This window comes from Puma concolor, chromosome C1, assembly GCF_028749965.1.
Source record: "Puma concolor isolate L17-30 chromosome C1, mPumCon1.1.hap2, whole genome shotgun sequence".
Lineage (NCBI taxonomy): Eukaryota > Metazoa > Chordata > Mammalia > Carnivora > Felidae > Puma > Puma concolor.
The window spans coordinates 163,097,505-163,118,075 of NC_141674.1; the positions used below are offsets into that span (position 1 = coordinate 163,097,505).

General features: G+C 42.1%; 1 long non-coding RNA gene across 1 annotated transcript; it reads left to right on the plus strand.

Moving 5' to 3' along the window:
- The first annotated feature begins 2,022 nt into the window (after positions 1 to 2,022).
- LOC147578535 (uncharacterized) lies at positions 2,023 to 9,040 on the plus strand. The gene is made up of 2 exons (XR_015254303.1): positions 2,023 to 2,105; positions 8,267 to 9,040. It is a non-coding gene; the product is annotated as an uncharacterized LOC147578535 (long non-coding RNA).
- The last annotated feature ends 11,531 nt before the right edge of the window (positions 9,041 to 20,571 follow it).

The window sequence follows — 20,571 nt, forward strand, 5'->3', positions numbered from 1 at the left end:
GGGATTCATTCTGTGCTCTATAACTAAGGAGACCTCTCAGAGGATGAATTTCCACAGCTCATACTGACTTTAAAGAAAACACCATGTATGCATTTTATAATCAGTTAAAATTGTTTACCTAAAAAAACCCACTCATTTATTACTTACTATTTGCTAGGCACTGTCTTAAGAGTTAAACAAATATTAACTCATTTACTCTTTTTAAAAGATTTTTTAATGTTCATTTATTATTGAGAGAGAGACAGAGACAGAGTGTGAGCAGGAGAGGGGCAGAGAGAGAGGGAAACACAGAATCTGAAGCAGGCTTCAGGCCCTGAGCTGTCAGCACTGAGCCCAATCTTGTGAACCACAAGATCATGAACTGAGCCGAAGTCGGATGCTTGACCAACTAACTGAGCCACCCAGGTGCCCTTAACTCATTTATTCTTATAACTGGTTGAAGAAAGGTACAGGGAATGACTCCACATTTATAAATTTTACTAAAAGCACAGAGAGGCAGAGTAATTGGCTCAAGGACACACAGCTGTTTGGCAGTAGAGCCAAGGTTTGAACTCAGGCAGTGCGGTATGTGGAGTCCACACTCCAGACCACCATATGACGCTGCATCTCACACTAAGATAGCCAGTAATCAAAGGCGTCAACCTAGGTACTTATGACCTAACAAAGTGAGGGCATTACAACATGTGACTCCTCCCCCCACCTCCCACCTCACCTCACTAAGTAGCTTCAGAGATAACCCACTGGAGACTGACACTCACCTCCCATCTGTCTTTTATCCTTGCCAGGGGTCAGCAGGTATTGTAGGAGCCCTGCTGCATACTTCATAATACCACGAAAGGGTTACGTGTGCTAATGGTTCGGTTTTGCATTCATGTTTTTAAAACCTTTTCACCTCGATAACATTTTCCATTTTCTAACAACACTTTAAATTCCATTTCTATTACTTGAACATCAGGCACAATTATGCCATTTTGAGTTTCTTCTTTGCAATTAATGCAATCATATGACACATCACTAATGCCAACCAGGAGCCTTATCAAAAAATAGTATAAATTATCATATTTCTATATACATTTGCAAATGTCTTATCAACATTCCAATCCTGTATACATTTGTATTAAAAAGCACTCTCTGTGTTGGATTTCTAGAACTGTTACTATCAACCGAACTAGATCAGTGTACATGACTGTCTCTGTCACAGAGGAAAACTCTGATTGAAATTGGCAACTTAAATCAGGTTACATGAGATTTCTTATCCAATCAGAGAAGCTCTTTGAGCTGTCAAAGTTGCTCATGAGACTATAAGACCATTCTTTCCTTTAGCTATATATAGGTAAATATAGATGTAGGTCATCTACATATATAAATATATAGATGTATAATATCTATAAGGCCATTTTCTCGTATAAGTAGTAGTATACATCAATATATAGATATGTACAATGAACAATTTATAACTTCTGGTACTCAGTAATGAGAATATTGGGTCAATTCTTTAGAGAATAATCTGGGAAAGGCATTGTTCAAAAGTTGCCCAAGTACATCAGATCACTGGTTGTGCTTTGGTTTGATTTCTATAAAAATAGGTATATAATCATAGAATTTGTTCCAGAGAATCAGTGTAATTGTAATTTTAGGAAGTCACAATTCCTCTGCTTCAAATCTTCTGTCTGTTAAATAATTCAAAGACAAAACTATCTCCCTGTATACAAGATACCGTTTTGCAGAAAGTACCTCCTGCTCAGCCTTTGGAGTATAAATTCATGGGGAGGAATGGACAGTATTTCCCACTGTCTTCTTCTCCTCCTTCATCCTACTAAGGAAGGTACCAAGTGTCTCTTTCTAATTTCGAAGCCCTTCCTGTAGGCCATTGAGTTCTATTTAATTATTGTAGAAAGGGACAGCAGAACGTGGGTTTTGCTGAGAAAATAAGAAGGGGGAAAAGAAAGAGGAGGAAGGTAAAAGAGAGGGGGCTCTGGGTCTCCTGGCTGTTCAAGTCATATTAGAATCATTTCTAGGGTTGTTACATGGCCTAGGATGTGCTGGGGCTCATGGATCAAGAGTTTCTGAGGGGCATTGAGCAAGTGTCCTGGAACACTGGTCAGGTGAGTGGATCCACTCAGGAGCGCTTACTGAGAATTCTGTCCCATTATGTGAGTAGGTATATTGCTGTTCCTGTATAGGTCTTTGTCTACTACTATTCTAGTCATAGTAATATAAGTCCCTACATTTCAGGATACCACTGGATAATTTCCTAGTTATACAATAGCAGGTACTCCAGGCAAGGTCAGCTTCACGAATGTGCCACCTGTGTGGTTGAACAGGACCCCCAACTCAGAACGGTCCTATGCTTGGCTTAATGCTCTGCTGTTGCTATCTTGAATTTCTTAATAGTTTTTTCTTTGAACTTCTATTTTGTAAATGAAGTCCAGTGGGACAATGGAGCATGTTTGTGAGCAGAGGAGATAGCTCCATATGCATGTCCACTGTTCCTTGATGCCCCGTTCACATACAGAATTCACAAAGTTCCATGAGCATAGAGCTCCTGTGGACGCATGATGCATAGGAGTTCCACAAGGCTCAAAAGAGAGTACAAGGTAAGAGCATTACATCTATGACTGAGTAAATGGGGATGCTGACATCCTGGAGAGGCCACTCTTTTCTATTTGAACTGCAACTTGCCTCCAACATGGAAAGAAGGAAATGCTGTTCTAAGAAACTCCAAGGAACACAATAATAGTCTTTCTTAACCATGTTACTTCTTCATATTAGCCAACTACTTACGCTGGAAAAGATGACATCGAAGGAAAGAAAAAGCTAGGGCAACCCATAATTCTTTTTCCTCTCAGTCCTTCCAGACTCATCAGCTAAAGACAGAAAGTGCTGGTAGAATGTGCATGTATTAAACAACGAGTAAAATAAAGGGTTGACGTTTTGTACAGCATTTTCACTGTTCTGGTAAGGATGAAATACATATGTATGTACAAGTTAGGAAATATAAATTGTGTCATTTCAGTGATTCCTCATACAAGTTAAATGTTCTTATATTTGCATTTAAAAGTGGAATCGCATGATATAAAGATGAACGGTAAAATTCATGCCAGTAATTTGAAATTGTAATTTTTCTTTGCTTAGAATGATCTTAAATAACAAATGAAAAACATCATAACAAGTCAAGGGAACAAGGCCGTAGAAGAAAAAGCTTGTAATTTAGTATCTTTAACAGTGTTTTCATTTTGACCTGTAAATGATGTAGCCGTACCTGATCCCGGGGTCCCTCCCAAGGCACTCAGTGGGTTGGGAGGGACATGAGTACTGGTATTTGGGGTACAGCCTGGCATTCCAGGGCTGTCCAAGCTGGGGTCAGCAGGAACTAGACATGAGCCCCAGCCCCAAAGCCAAAGCTTCCTGACCTTCATTTTCTGACCTAGACTCACAGTCAGCCCCCTGCAGCCTTTAGTCTTGGCCTTGTGCACAAACTCTCTTTCTTTCATTAACCTCTGCTCCATATCTATTTCTTATCCTCTACAGAACAAACCTGAGGTTTTGCCCTGACTGCTCCTAAATCCATTTTTTACTTTGCAGACCAAGTTTTAGCATCAAACTCTCATCTCCACCAGCCTCCAAGACTAGCCTGTTACTAGTTTGGGTTTCACTCACTTCCTGCCTCTCCTATGATTTTCTTTCTAGTTGCTAGCCTGGAGAGACCCTCGATTTCTCTCTCTACTGATAGCCTTTTCTTCTCAAATCATGGATGGTAGTGGTAGTGGTTATTGGAGTGGTATAGGGGATATTGGATGAAAACACTGTATTTTGGTTTCCTGGAGTCATTCTCCCTGGCACAGTCTTTGATGAGCTTTATTTGCTGGGAGAATTGTCTGTTTTACCCCTTGAACATCTCCTAAGTCTGCTATACTTTAATTTACAAATGGGTGTTCATTGGGGGCGCCTGGGTGGCGCAGTCGGTTAAGCGTCCGACTTCAGCCAGGTCACGATCTCGCGGTCGGGGAGTTCGAGCCCCGCGTCAGGCTCTGGGCTGATGGCTCGGAGCCTGGAGCCTGTTTCTGATTCTGTGTCTCCCTCTCTCTCTGCCCCTCCCCCGTTCATGCTCTGTCTCTCTCTGTCCCAAAAATAAATAAACGTTGAAAAAAAATTTTTTTAATAAAAAAAAAACAAAAACAAATGGGTGTTCATTGGCTGTTTCTACTGTGAAGTGAGCAAAGCTTAGAGGCAAATCAAGTCAAGGAGTTCAAAAGAAATAAATGAATAAACCCATGAAAAAACACTTTATGGTAAGCATGGAAGTGTCATGCTATTAAAGCTAGTGTTAAGTTAAATATATATATGGTATCATGTGTCTATTGCGTCAAATCTTATTAATCAAAAACATAATTAAATCTAATGAGCATTAGTAGGGTATTCTCCTTTTATGCAAATAAATTGCTCTTTGTGTAAGTATCTCCCAGGGTAGAAAATATTCATTTATGGTCCATTATAATAGTTGAGAGTATGGTGTCAGGACTTGAAACCCTGGGTCCTGAACCTGGCTGTGACACTTACTAGCTGTGGACCTTGGGTGAATGGTCTCAATCTGGAAAGAATAGCAGTGCTGGACCTGATAGGGCTATTGTGAGTTTTAAATGAAGTGATATGTGTAAAGTGCTTAGTTCCATGCCCTGCATATAGTAATTACTTGATAAATATAAACTGTCCCCATTATTATTACTACATACAGGATGAACAAGAAAACAGAACTCTGAGATTTTTTAAAGTAATCTCTGCACCCAATGTGGGGTTCAAACTCATGACCTCGAGATCAAGAGTCACATGCTCAACCCACTGAGCCAGCCAGGTGCCCCTGAAAAAGATTTTTTTTAAGTAATGGAAAGGCTTTGGGAGATTAAGAAGAGGAAAACAATAAAGTAAAAGGGAAGAAATAGATGTATTTGTATTTGCTTTTTGAAATTCACAAGTAATTTCAATTATTTAGAGTATTGAGAGTACTTTTCCTTGGCCATACAGAGGGTGCTATCACATTCACTGAGCATCTCATTCCATGGAGATTATAATTACTATCAATTTAGTATTAAACCAGTCAAATGAGCCTGAACCAGCAGCCATACATTGCTTTTCAATGTCTTCATGTTCAAAAAAAAAAAAAAGAAAGGAAAAAAAAGCTCCCTAATTTATGGTAATCTAATATGTGCATAGTGCTTCCAATATTCTACTAAATCAGTGCAGTCAAAACCCAAAAATTTCAAGCATTCTCAGACATAAGTTGCATCAGCCAGCCTAGGGCACTGGTTGAAAGGTGGAGGAGGGGGGGAAAGAAAAAGAAGAGAATGCCTTATAATAGGGGACTATTCTTTCTTTTGTCATATTTTGGTTCCTTTAAACTTGTTCAGTTGCATTTAAGTCCCCAAGAGCCACAAAAATTATGTCGAACAATAGCAGGGATTTGTGAAAAGATTCCTTAGATAACATTTGAAAAACACAAGCAGCCCTTGAACCTTTTTGCATCCAGTCCATCTGATGGGCTTTGTGAGCTGCAGCCACCTGCAAGAGTTCTAAAATAGATGCTTTCATAAAACAGAGAATTCTCAGAATTGATGTGTTAATATCATTCTCTTAATTACTTGACATCTGACCTAAGTAGCGGTAACAAGATGATTTGGGCCAAAGCGAAAAGAAGAGTTGAGGCCGTCATTCACGTATTTTTGGTCACACACACACACACACACACACACACACACACACACACACAAAATACAGCTAGTGAGAAAAAAACATTGTATGGGATCATTTAGGCAGCTTGTCTACCCAGCTGAAGGTCACTAAATAATTGCTTAATCCACCACTTCACTTTTCCTATGTCTACAAAGCTTAGGTTTTCAATAATACAAAGAGTTTACTTACCATGTGAGGGTTGGGGGGAGAGGACGGTTTGGGTAAGGGGTGTGGAATCTTCAAAGGAAAATGTATATTATAGTGATTTTGTTTGTGAAGACTTTTCAAAGCATGAAACAAAACATATAGAAATAAATATTGGTTTAAAAAAAAAACTTAGAAGCCCTGAGGGGGGAGAAAACTCCAAATAATGGAAACTTCATTAAAAGATAGAAATTATAGGTCTGAAATTCAAGTTAAATCAGTAACTTCTACTAATCAAACCAAGACTCCCTGTGTGGGTCACATCCCAGCCCATCTGCTTACTTCCCAGCCCAATACAAGGTTTTATTTTCTATTTGTCTTTCTCTTTTTTCAAACTGTCAACACTGCAAAGCCATACAGCTGTGGGTAAAGCAGCTGTGTGATATTCTGCCTCCCACATCGTCAACCAAATTGTCTGCTCAGTTTTTCTTTATTACTGGTACTGATGGGATAGAATGCCAAGGGCTGAGGGCTGATTTATGTCAACTAACTCTGGCTTATCAGGTATCTCTCTCTTTGGCGCCTCTTTTTGTTAATGCTTCCTTCAGCCTTTATTCTTCCAGCCTTTTTTTCTCTGCCTCTTTTTTCCTTATAGAAAGAGCGTGTTCGTGATACCATTTTGATTCCTGATTATTTCCTTAGTAAGTAGCCATGAGCATAACCATGCACTTAAAAGTTCCCCTTCTGGAAGAATCACGCTTCATTTAGCTATTTTCATACTTAACCATAAACAACTGCATGATGAATATCTATACATAAATCTCTATCTTCGTTTCTGATTCTTTTCATCCGGATGCCCAGAAGCAGCATTGCTGGATAAAAGGCTATGAGCTTTTTAAAGGTTTTTGATGCATGATGCCAAATTGCTTTCCTTTCTGGATCCATGAGCGTAGGAGAGTCTAAAGTCATTTTTAGTACATCCCACATGGGAGAGAAATGTGTTTTCTTTCTCTCTCCTCGGTGTAACGTGCGGGCCATGTTAGACCTCAGAGCAGTGTTGGCCAACTGGACCTGGCATGAGCATTCCTCAGGGTGCTGGCTACCGATATGGGTGTCTGGTGCCCTCACCTCGGGATTGTGATGCAGTAGCTGTGGGCTGGTCTCTGGACTCTGACTTGGCATGCTCGCAGGCTGCCTGGGGGCATACCTATAGCAGAGAGGTGGAAGAGGCATTCATTCCCTTAGAGTCAGGTGAGCAGAGTGGGCTGAAGAATAGCAAATGGTAGGAGGCACTTAGGCTTGTGCCTTCTAGGTAGAAACACAGAGGATAAAATGTTGGGATCTTGCCTTTTTCAGGGATCACAAAACTGGACCCAAAGAGACAGTGGGAGGGAGAATGGGTGTGATGAGGAGTGAGGTGATGTTGAAGGTAGGCGTTCAAGAAGAGCACGGTCAGTGTGAACACTTTGGGAAGGCTTCCCAGTGAGGTCGAGCTGAGCTAAGGATCATTCTCCAGTTGTTGAGTGTTCATACATTTGAAATGTCTCCAGTTATACTGCAAATTCTTGTTTGGGGCAGAAACTGTGTATGTGTGCATGTGCATATATATACATGTGTGCATATGTCCGTATATGTACACACACCTATATATACACTTGACCCTAAAATCTCATGTGTGCAAATTGTATGATTTCATTAGATAGGAAATGTGTGAATACATTCCTCCTATTAAAATCTTAAAGCATTGCAGGTAAGTCTGAAGTTATCTTTACCTCTCATTACCCAGTGCACACCTCCCACCCCCCGAGCTAACCATCGCCATCAGCTTGGTATATGTGTACTTCCATAACTTTCCCTGTACACTTACGTCCATATGTATGCCTGTATAAAATATATAGAATCGTCGTAAGTGTGAGCACATTGTTTTGCAGCTTGCCGTGGGGAGAGGAAGCAGCATTTTGGTCCATTCTAACTTCATTTTAGAGTGGGCTGGATTTCAAATTAATTTTTAACTTGCACAATTAATATGAGTACGGTCTCCTCGTAAATAAATAAAAAAGAAAGGAATTGCAAATAAAGCTAAAATTTCCTTTGTCTGCCTCCTCAATCCTCCTTCCCTCTTCTCCTTTCCAGAGGTAAATCCTGTCATCATTTTTGAGGGGAGGGCATCCCTGGTAATGACTGTATTTTATGTCTTCTCTGTATCTCCATTAATTTCTCAACATCTAACTGCAGCTGGTGCACTTGTAGAGCCTTAGAACCATAAGAATATTTTATAGATTGTCTAGTCCAGCCTTTCACGTATGGATGCAGATATAGATCAGATGCGTTGGCCTTGGTTTTTGCCAGCCTTAGCTAGTGTGCACCTCACTTTATCAATCTGTGTTACTTCTAGTAATTTCTGCATATGTGGTTGAAATCGAAAGCCTCTTTAGGAGCAACTTCATTCCTGAAGAATCTGTGCCATTCTCTTTTACCACGATGTAGGCTTTGGGGAGGAAAGGCTCTGGGGAGGCCGAGCTTATAAGGAGCTACACTTCCTGTTACTTTAAGCAACTGAGAACACCAGGAAGAGCATGGTCCTTTGGTTTGGCTCCGGCTACCATGGGCAAGAGGGGCCTTGGCCCAGACTGTCTGAATCCCTCAGTGGGGCAAGATTTTCATTTTGAGGCCAAGCATTTGGAGACTGGCTTCCACCTTTCGGCTCTCTAATGATGCCAGAGGCAGAAAGGACACAGCTTGACTCTCGAATTCCAGCATTCGTCCATTTCAGGGATGAGCAGAAAGAAAAAAAAGAGAAAAGAAAGAAAAGAAAAAGCCCTTCGGCTCACAAAGTAAGAATCTTTGAAATGAAAGTTCTGCAGAGAGTAAATATGAAGCGCCACAATGCCATCTCTGGAGCCACATTTCAGAGCACGAGGGCAATTCCACTATGTAACGGAAGGTTGAGAGATTTCATGTTCCTTAATTAAAACATATCTCGGGAGCCAGTGGGAGGCACCTGCACAGCCCCTACCTGAAGATGCCGATTTACAGAAAAACTTCCAGCCGTGGGATTCATACAAGGGACACGCTGGCAATTGTGAGTTTCTTTTCAAATCGGCCTCTGTCTGTCATACCTATGTAGTTACAAAATCAAAAGGGATAATAAAGTTCAATTGTATATTCACAGTTTGATATTTCTATTGACAGGTCTCACACAAAAAACACCATTTCAGGAAACTCTGATTCTGTATCCCTCTATGAAAGGCACTGAAAGGCTCTCCCGGGTTGCACGTCCCCACCCAACAATCCCTCTAAATCTGAACCTATAAAGTGGCCCCATCAAGGTTCAAAGGTGTCAAATTGGGCCTCCTCTCCCCAGGTTCTGTTTGTGATTTTAAAATATCTCTCTGATGGTGAGGGAAAAAGGAAACCACCCAGACCAAACCACAACTGAGTTAAAATCCCAGCTCCTCAGCAGAGAAGAGCAGTTAACCCAAGCGTCACCACATCGCAGAGGGGGACTGGAATGCCGCCCGCACTGAGGCCTCAGACAGATCCAGACGACCCTTGTGTCTGCCCTGCTGCTCTCTCCTCACCCACAAGAGTCCCTATCAACTCCTAATGGTTCTCGTGTTTTAAAAATGTCAGTATATTTCACTCCTATGGAAATATCCTTCAAGGCCCACTAGAAAACCAACATGCAGGTGCCTGTAATTTTTAGAGAAGATTTTTCTTGGAAAATAGGGGGGTGTGTTTGGCTGGATTCAAAACCAGCAAGTCTGTTCTTGTTACAGTGTATGGGACCAGGCTTATGCAAGAGCAGAGCACATCTGAATGCAAAAATTAAATGGAGGAATGGGAGGGGGGAACAGGTGCTCTTTTATAAAGGCTAAATTCCATATTTACCAAACTGATTTGCATGAGGCACATTTTCAATGAAAATATTGCTACTCATTTTGCTGCATTTGTGCAACAGAAACATAAGGATGGAGCAGAAGAGGGGTGGGTTCTCAAGCTGTCTTCTTGTACCTACCCTTTAGCCGACAGTTAAGTGGCACATTTGGGAGATTAACAATTAGAACCTCTGGCTTCCCCCTGCCAAGTTAGCATTACTTTGGGTTTCCTCTAACCCACAATACAGCCTCTGAGTCAAGAGTTAGATGAGAGTTCAGAAGGGATGGTGAGAGGTCATTCACTCCATTGGGTATCACCAAGTGAGAATACCTAGATTATCTCAAGAGAAGGATTTTATTTTGTCAAGTTGATTCCACGCCTTCTCTTAGGAATCCAAGCCAGTGTTAAGTCTTATCACCAAGAATGTCTTCCTCCTATTTCAAACATTTTACTTATGCTTTACTTCCTCTTCATGTAAACCCAAAATGGAAAAGTGCTGTTGGCTACATAGATTATCTCATTTACATTCTTTTTTTTTTTTTTTAAGATTTTATTGTTAAGTAATCTCTACACACAACGTGGGGCTCGAACTCACAACCCCGTGATCAAGAGTCACATGCTCCACCTACTGAACCAGGTAGGCGCCCCCTCATTTACATTTTTAAATCAATCCTATGACATACATACTATTACTTCCCCACTTTACAGATAAAGAAACTGAGGCAGAGAGCAGTGAAGAAACGGGCCCTAGGTCACTCAGCTGATACGTGGTAGACCCAAAATTGTAATCTAGGCATTTGACTCCAGAGTCTATATTCACTTCACCACCACAAGTTGCTACCTGGCAGTTTCAGATGTGGTCGGTTGCAAATGGAGTTGCTAACAGTGCAGTATGGATGCCCCAGAGAAGTTGAACCCAAGCCAGAAATGAGAGGTTGAAACTGGAATAAGTTTAGGTGAGCAATTGATTGATGGAAGATGCTAGAGTAATGGCATGTAGAATGCCCATGCAAATATACACAGATTCACTTATAGGTGGGCAGGTGGTGAGCGGATTCCAATGGGAAAGGCCAGCCTCTTGGGTATTTATAGTCTGTGTTCTCCAGAGTGTGTTCCAACAGGGAAAATCCAGTGGACCTATGTCTTTAGGGGACTCCCCAAGGGATTGAAGAGCTCCAGAGTCACAGTGAAGTTTCTACCCACCTGTGAGAGTTTTCTCTGAAAAGGTCTCGTAGAGCATCTTGTAGAAAAGTAAAGTTCTCAGCATGCTTCACTCTTCTTTGTTGAAATAAAACTTAGAACCAGCCCAGGCCCACTGTGGGACTTCTGGATTTTCTTTTCCCTAGGGAGCTAGAGGCTATAGACAGAGCTTTGAGTTTCAGCATGAGGGGAGGGGCCATAAGTGTCTGACCTTTGGGAAGAGCACCTGAAGCCATGCCTGTTCCCAGTTTGCAGCTGAATTGAAAACACCCTGAAGCGCCATACACACCCTTGAGGAAGCTGACCACTTCAGTGTTGGTGTCTGAGGCCAAAGAGAGCTTTCATTCCTCACTATCAATGGGTTTGAAGTAAGCAGCTCTTCTTTTGACTATTGAATTATCTAGTTTACCCTATAATTTCCTTTGAAGAACTGTACAAATTCTATACAGGGTTGTGTTTCCTTAGATAAATGGCTTGCTTCATCTGACATCTTGGCCATCTAGCATTTCTGTTTATACAAGTACCAGAGCTTAAAATGGGTGAAGCAGAGCTTTCAAAACCACCCCACATTGGCTTCTCGACTCATATAAATGTCCTTGAACATGCAGTAGATTGCCCTCTGGGATTTCCACACTGAATCTGAGCTCCATAAGAGGACTACTGGGAAAATGTTTTATACATAGAAATTAAAAGTTTCAGGGAAGATTTACTCCCTTACTGGGGAAAAACCAATCAGATAAAATCAGAGTCCTCAAACTGTCCACCCTCTGTGGCAAACACAATTTAAATTCTCTCAATAAAGCTCTTTACTTTAAAAGAAGCAGGACTTCAAGTATGTCGATACCAAATTCCCCAGTCCCTGAAGAGAGTCTCTTGTTGACTCCAGCCTGCCTCAGAGGCACTCTGATATCCATGACCTCCAAGGCACAGGTTGTGATCTGTTTTTTGCTGTTGCTGTCTGTTCATTTGTATGTCTGTTTCTTATGGAGGTCTGGTGGGTAGGGTTTATATATGTACAACTACAAAATTCGAAGAGTTACACACCATTCAAATGTCTCCATACCAGTGACCCTAGGCCCTAGTTCGTCACTGCATAGGCAACTCCAGTTATTGTTTTCGTATTTATCATTTGAGAGAGAGTCTCTGCATATGTAAGTATATGATGCATGGGCATGATGTGTAAGTATAAATGTTTTCTATGCTAATGACAGCATACTATACACATTTCAACATAATGGTTAATGGCACAAACTCTGGATTATGGAGTTTGGGCTTGAATCCTGGCTCTGTTGTATAAGTTGTGTGGCCTTCGGCAAGTTGCTTAACCTCTCTGTCCCTTAAATTTCCCCATTACTGAAACTGGGACATTAATGGTACCTAGTTCATATGATTTCATGATTAACTAATAGAAGTGGAGGGTTTAGAACAGTGCCTGCAAAGAAAGGGTAAATTTCTTTTGGTAAACCACAGATCTTGGAATTTCTCTGTGAGTTTGTCTAGATATGGCTCTTTGTGTCCAGTGACTGAAAAGCGTTCGATTGTGTGGAAATATAAAATGTATTTAACCAGTATTCAACTATATAACTGTTAACTATTTAAATATTTAATAACATTTAATTACTGGTGCTCATTTAGATTGTTTCTGGTCATTTGCTACCATAAAAATGCTCTAACTATCATCCCTTGGACATGCATCTAAAAGTAAAAAGAATACCTAAAAGTAAACTTGCTGAGACTAACTCACCACATTTAAATTTTTGATAGACATGACCAAGTTCCCTTCAAAAATGTCCTTTTAGCTTATTTTCTCAGTAACAACATACAAGATTCTTGCCTATCACCCTTCTTCATTTTTACCAATACAAGAGGTGAAACAAGGTCTCTTGGAGTTTCCGTGTCCTTTCTCGTGAGCAAAACTGAGCAATTTTTCAAGTGCTACACTCATTTTTCTATTGGGTGATTGGTCTTTCTCTCACTGAGCAGTCCATTTTTTAAACTAGAGAGCCCTTACGTGAGTGATTGGATCTGCCTCCTGGTTGATCTCACTTAAAGTCTCATTAGCCTGCGCAAAAAGGTTTGCACCACGGTAATTTTATTCGAAATGTTGAACAGTACAAATTTGATCGCTGCAAGGATCTGTTAGCACTCATGTAACCTGATCTGCCGTGCTGGAGAATGAGAGTTTATTGCATCATAAAAATGTTACCCTCCACTTGCGCTGGGCAAGTATTGAAATTTTTATGAGCTCTTCTTAACTAAAGTTATCAATAAATAACACATGATTCTTGACTGGGCTAATCCTAGATTGATGTGACTTATTTGATAAATCAACACCATAAAGAAACTCTTGGCTCAATGGCCTGGGATTGTTAAGAAAAGACAAGGAAGATTCCACCTCTGAGTTACTGAGTTCGACTCCCAACAGTGAAAAACAGACAGGTGTTTTACCCTTCTGAGAATTGATCCCCACTGGTCAAGGGCTTGGAAAAATCGCTGTAATCACTCTGCACCCAGGTTGTTACAATACAACGAATCCATCATAACCTCGTTGCCTATTTGATCTGCCCCAGAAGAGGCCAGGTTTACAAAGGTCTTTCTTTTCCAGTGGTTTTCATGCTTTAATGTCTATCAGGATTATCCAGGAAGATAGACTTTAAACAAACCCACAGGTGATTCTGAAGCAGGTGGTCAGAAGACACCCTGGGAAGCTCAGCTAGCAAAAGCCATGCTGGATTACCAATCAAAAAAATTTCAAGCTCTGTGGCCCAGGAATCTCCATTTTCACAGGCACACCTGCTTACTCTCGTGCACCCTGCAGAGGGGAGAACCCCTGTGCCACCTTACGGTCATGAAGACGTGTTGGAAGGGATTTTTGAATTGTCCAACAAATTCTGAATTGTCAGTTTGATTGGAAAAGACTTGGGAGTCTTTTTCTTCCCCACAGCTACTCCTTGGGGGCTCAGCATCTGTTTTACTTACTCCCACCCCATGAAATCACAAAGCGAGTGAGGGACAAGAAATCCACCCGCAGGAGAAAGTGGCCACAATAGAAAAGGAGAGCAGTGAGGGACCTCTCCCGGAAATGTCCCTCTTTGACGTCTTGCCCCTACCTGGGAACACAGAGCCAGAAGCCTCGTCTAAGTAGGTGTTCCCTGACACTCCATTTCCACATGGAGTGTTCCTGTTTTTGTCTAAGCTGTTCTGCACCTGAACAGATCAATCCTCTTTTGAAAATCACCTGATAAGAATAACAGCTGATATTGAATTATGCCAGACACAGTGCTCCGTACTTTTACACATTATTGCAGCAACTCTAAGAAGTGGTATTGTTATTATTTCCATTTTATAGATGAGAAAACAGACTTGGGGGGGGTGTTGAGCAGCATAGTGTAAGTCACATGGCAGGAAAGTGTAAATGAACTCAAACCTGGTAGTCTGACTCGAGTTCCTGCTCTTCCTTACTCAGGATATGTTGCTCACCAGCAGTTTCTGATCCTCACCAAGTAGATTTTAGAACTACTACTCATACTGATCAGGCAGCGTGATCTAGTAGAACAAGACGAGTTCAAAACTCAAAAGCTCTGGAATGCCTCTAGTACTGAAATCCTGTGCAAATCCATTTACACTTGCTACTTCCTTCTAATTACATGGGTGGAGTGGTGATGGTATTGTTGGGATATTTGTAAAACTGTTTGGCTTAAACAACTGTACGTACATGTGCAAACATGATACGACTCAACACTTTACAGCGTGTCTGGCAGAGGGATCAACCCAAAAGGTAGCAGAGATCCCTTCAAACCAGCTCAGAATGCCAGCAGATCACCGGAATTGGAGTAAGAGTGGAATGCAGGATGCTTGCTTCTCGTCTCACCTCTGCAAATGTGGGTGACTTGAATAATTAGGCTACATCTCTGGAATTCGTTTTCTTAACTATAAAATGAGAAGAATCCATTAAGTCAGTAGTTTTAAAACATGACAAAGAATGCCTGATATATTTCCATTATTTAAAAAATCAAAACAATAGGGGCACCTGGGTGGCTCAGTCAGTTAAGCGTCCAACTTCAGCCCAGGTCATGATCTCACAGTTCATGAGTTCAAGCCCCGCGTCAGGCTCTGTGCTGACAGCTCAGAGCCTGGAGCCTGCTTCAGATTCTGTGTCTCCCTCTCTCTCTGTCTCTGCCCCTCACTTGCTTTCTGTCTCTGTCTCTGTCTCTCTCAAAAATAAAGATAAACATTAACAAAAAATTTTTTAAAAACCCAAACAGTATGGAGGAAGTGAAAGCCTTCATTGACGCCCACACAGTCCCACGGATCCCTCACATGGTTACTACTATAAACAGTATGGTGCAGTGTGTCACTTCACTTGCTTTTACCAAACATGCACACTCCTTTCCCAATGTATAGATTCTTCTGTGGTTATTTTACGTAAATGATATCAGATCAGTAGTTGTTAATTCTTTTTTTTTTTTTTTTTTTGATTCTAAGAACTCAGTGAAAGCTAAGTGTCTACTCTCTCCTGCAGAATGTACCTGTACACAACATTTTGCTTTTCTTTTGTTTTTTAGATTTTATTTTTAAGTAATCTCGACATTCAACGTGAGGCTGGAACTCACAACCATGAGACCGAGAGTCACATGCTCCACCGACTGAACCAGCCAGGCGCTCCCACAGCATTTTGAATAAAAAATACTTAAGGATATGCATAGACTCCCTTGAGCCTCACCCAGGCATTCCAGATTAAGAAACCTTAAGGACTCGGGGCGCTTGGGTGGCTCAGTCACCCAAGTTGAGCGTCGGACTTCGGCTCAGGTCATGATCTCACAGTTCATGAGTTCGAGCCCTGCATCGGACTCTGTGCTGATGGCTCGGAGCCTGGAGCCTGCTTCAGATTCTGTGTCTCCCTCTCTCTCTGCCCCTCTGCCACTCACACTCTGACTCTTTCTCTCAAAAATAAATAAACATTAAAAACATTAAACAAATAAAGAAACCTGGACTTGAAGATTCCAAAAGCTATCTAGTTCAAAAATTATGCCCCATAATCTTAAGCACCGGCACATTTCATGGTTCTAAGTTCTCCATGTCACCTTCCCCCACTCCTCCTTTCCACAAAAAAATTTGTGCTTTAAGTAAACATTTTAAATTTTAAGTAAAATTTTTCTAAAATTCAATTTTATTTTATCAAAGTTTTATATGTATATCGTTTTTAAAATTATATGAGCAAAACTCATAATAGAAAAAAATATTCTTCTCTGACTCCATGTTCTCTAGAGGCAACGTCTTGTCTTTCATCTGTTTTTTCTGGGATTTTCCTCCATGTTTCTGAATAATCCACTTATAAGTGGTTTACTGAAAAGGCTCAACCAGATGACATAGAAGCAGAAGATGGTTTTATTTTTCTCCAACCACAGCCTTCGATCTTTTCTGACCTTAACGCCATCTCAAGCAAATCCCCTAGGTTTTAATTATATTTTAGACATTATAATTTTCAGGGATAAGTTAGTCTAGTCTACTTGTATACTTCAATCAAATCTGTTTTCAAGCTTCCCCCGTCTCTCAGCTCTGGCCTGGCCTGAGGGGTACACTGGGACAGAAGGAAGCTGATGTGTTGGTCAGGGGCAAACGCCCTTTCCAATACAGTAGCTCCTTTCTTTGCCTGCTGTTCTACTGGCCTGAGGAGCCCAAAGTAACCACGGCGTCAGGGGGCGGGGTGAGGGGGGGGCAGGTCAGAACTCCAAGTTTCTTGGAAACTACCTGGCACCAGAGTGGTTGAGAACAGACCTGGCTGATTTTCATGGGAAGAGTCATACTGTCCACCTGGTTGTTGAGATTCTCCCCTGTCATGAGGGAGCACAGAGATCCCATAGATTCATGCACATGCCCTTTCTCCCCAGTACTCCCGTCTCCGATGTCACAGTCTTATTCATGGCTGGCCCTCAGCCACACAGCCTAGTCATTTGTCGTTGACCGGAACTCCTTTACAAGCTTCTCTCATAAGAAATGAACAGCCGTGTGTGCTGCTCGGAGCTCTGCACACTGGGAGGACATCCCTTCACCACTGTCCTTCAGAACCATCTCTGAGTGAGGCATCTCTGAGAACAGCAGAAGTCCACCGTCTGCCAGCACACACAATTAATGCCAGCTCGTTGGTGAATCTGGCTGAAGTTCTTGCCTTTTCCTCCATTTGGCCAAACTGAGTTCCCAAGAGCTCATGGGTATGAGTTGAGGGCAACACTTTGGCACAATAAACGTGTGGTATGGGAGTCTAGGCCACCTTCCTGTGTAATTCACTTGTGTCTTCCAGACATGCCTGGGCTAGATCCTGAGAGGATCATTTCTGCTTCAGAATGGATGACTGCTATGCTCCATTTTCCATGCCATTTTTTTTTATGAATTCCATCAATTATTAGCTTTATTAAATACCATAACATGGGATAAATACTCTTGGAGAAAATTTATGCAAGTTTATGCAACAGAAAATACCTAGCCTAAATGCTCTGTGTGAGAACTGTAATATAGGAGCTGGCAAATTCTGGGCAATTTCAGCCTGCAAAGTGCATTCACTTCTTCCTCAACTCCAGCTTCTTTTCCTCTTTTCCTAAATGGCTGTGGAACCTTGGAGTGCACATGCTCTTGTGTTTCCTTCCTGGCATTTCCTGGATCTTCATTCATACACTAGATTGTGCAATCGGTCAAGAACTTGCTCTCTGGTTATGTCAAGCCCACCGTGTCTGCGAAAGCCACTGGCCCGGCCACAGCTTTTCCTGTTTCATGCACTCTCTCCCAAAGGCAGAAACGCAGTAAGAGTGAGAGTCCCAGCTCACCTCCTCAGTGTTGCTCAAGAAAAAAGGACCTAAGCTTTCAAAGGAGGCCCCAGGCTTGTTTCTCTGTTCTACTCCATTGCCAATTCTCTCTTGACCACAGAGAACTTTCCTTCTCCAAATGGGTCCTCCACAGAGCCCCTTTACTCTTAAGTCTTAACGATTCTTCTCCTGGTACACCTTTCTAGTACAGTCACATCACCAGTCCTGTAAGCATTTGCCGCAGTGATCACAGCAGTACAAAGAGATGTTGCTTTCTAGTTCTTAAAAAGCAGAAAACCAGCATGTAAGGTATTTCTGATACTTCTTGATCTTAATACTTCTTTTCTCCTGCTCTGACTTGGGACACTGAGTGGTGATTACGATTATTTTATAACACAATGGAATGGATTATTATAGCAGGAGAAAATGTTCCAAAGGAGTACTTAAATCCATCAAAGCATCCCTTATGCAAGTTTGCTAACTAAAATGAAGAATTGTTAACAATATATTCTCTTTCATTTGTCAAATGTCCTTGCTGACCTTTTCTTGTTTCACATTTTGAAAGGAAATTATGGTTAAATTGTCTGAGCTACCATCCTCTGGATCCAGAGGCTACTTAGTTCTGTATCTTGGGCTTGCCCTGGGCTGGAGCTGTCTATCCAACCCAGATCCTCTTTTTCCGAGGAGTCTGTCAAAAACACTTCCGGGGGCAGCAGGTGAGTTTGGGGCCCCCCATGAATCAATTCACGTTTGTACTGATGCCATGATGGTCTCTGGTGTGAACTTGCTCCGTTCAGGGTCCATATGATCCTTAGGGCCTGACACTTTGTGCCTTTCCTGCCACATATAAATGTAATAAAACTTATCTGAGTAAGAAAAGAGAAAACAAGATGATAAGAGAAGCAGAAATGAGTCCTGGGAGACAGCATCTATGGAATTATAGGATTTATCCTGGAGAAAGTGAATGGTCATGCTATTCTAAGAACCACCCTTTTTCTCTGGGGCGAGGTGGTCAGAGAAGCTTCCCAGAGAAACAGGGCTCGGAAGGGTCTCTAAATGATGGATAGGAATCAGAAATGGAGGTCAGCTGGGCCCTCCGGGTAAGGGAAACAGTGGGAGCAAGTGCACTGGGCAGGAACGTCATTTTGTTGGGGGACAGATAGACCCATGGCAGCAGAGAAGAGAGTCTGTGGAGGAAGAAATGGGAGAGGAGGTTGGTCAGATGGGCAGATTTGGTGGGGACACCACACCAGGTGAGTGTGATTGTATCCCGGGCAATAGGACTCTTGGAAGGTTTTTGAGAAGGGGAACGGCATGATGAAGAGAAGTTCTGAGGAGATGAACCTGCTGATGAGGTGTCGTATTCTAGAGTTAAGAGAGGTCAGAGGCAGAAAGACCAGCCTGGCATCATGGCCCTAGCAACTGGAATAGAAAGAAAGAGGCAGTGTGAGCATCATTGTGGTGGGCATGTTACAATTCTCTGTGCAGCCACACACTCTGCCCTTTACTCACGGTTCCATCCCCTTTTCAGTGGACACAGCTCTGGCTGCAGGGTGATTGGCGTAGGATACGAGCACGGCCAATCAAAACTTTCATTTGGAGTGGGAGCGATGGAGGCCACAGAATGGGACGTTGGCCGCCATCGTCTTCCGGAACTGTGTCTGTGGCAGCTGAGAACGAGGCCAACTCTACCCACAGGCAGAGGTAGAATCACGAGATGAGGGAATGAGGAGAGAACTGACAATCTCAAGCGCATCTGGGTTCCTGGATCTGGTGGTACCTCTCTGGTTTTCCAAGCTACATAGCGCAACAGATTCTGACACTGGCAGTTGAAAGAGGCCAAATTAATACAAATGTTATTTTTTAAGGTCTCAGTAGGACTTGTGGGCTATGGAGAGAATCAACAGTCGCCAACTCTAACATGTTTATGGGTACTGAGTGTAGCCGCTGGCGTGTACATGTCCTCATATCTCTGATGGATGAATAAATGAGCGAATGATTCTGGACAGTGGGAAGGTGTTAGAGTACTGACATTAACTGTTTTAAAACATAGCTTGTTTAAAAAATACAGCTTTTTGGGGCTCCTGGGTGGCTCAGTCAGTTAAGCGTCCAACTTCGACTCAGGTCATGATCTCACGGTTGGTGAGTTCAAGCCCCACGTCGGGCTCTGCACTGACAGCTCGGAGCCTGGAGTCTGCTTCAGATTCTGTGTCTCCCTCTCTCTCCGCCCCTCTCCCGCTCGTACTCTGTCTCACTCTCTCTCTCAAATATAAAACATTTAAACAATTTTTTTTAAATACAGCTTTTTATGAGTAAGTTTCTATCTCCTCTATACCTTGCAATGGTATCTACCCACTGCTATGAAATTGGTATCGATATTCATAGAGGAAAAAGAAACTTTGAACTGTGAAGGTAAGTAGGGAGGGAGAGGAGGAGGGGCGTGTGAAATGTCTGTGGCAGAAACACCACCGTCCCTTATCTATAGCCCTAGAAAACAACTGGAAATACATTTCAGCCCCATTAAAAGGTGGTGGGGCATCATGTAATTCGTGATTGCTGACATTTGCACAGTGTTCTAGTCTTTTGTCTTCTGCCAAAGGCCTGCCTGAGGGCTTCTTTTTCTCAAGTTTGCTTTCATGTTTGGGTATGTTCAAAACTTAAGCTGGGCTGTAGCAGCCAGAGCAAAAAGGATGTGTCTCCATGAGAAGACAGCTGCCAGAGGGCTTCGCGAGCTTAGCAGAGTTATTATCATATTATCATGCATGCCAGAGCACACGTTCCACATCCCCTGTACGTTGTGTCACTGACACTCCTCCCTGGA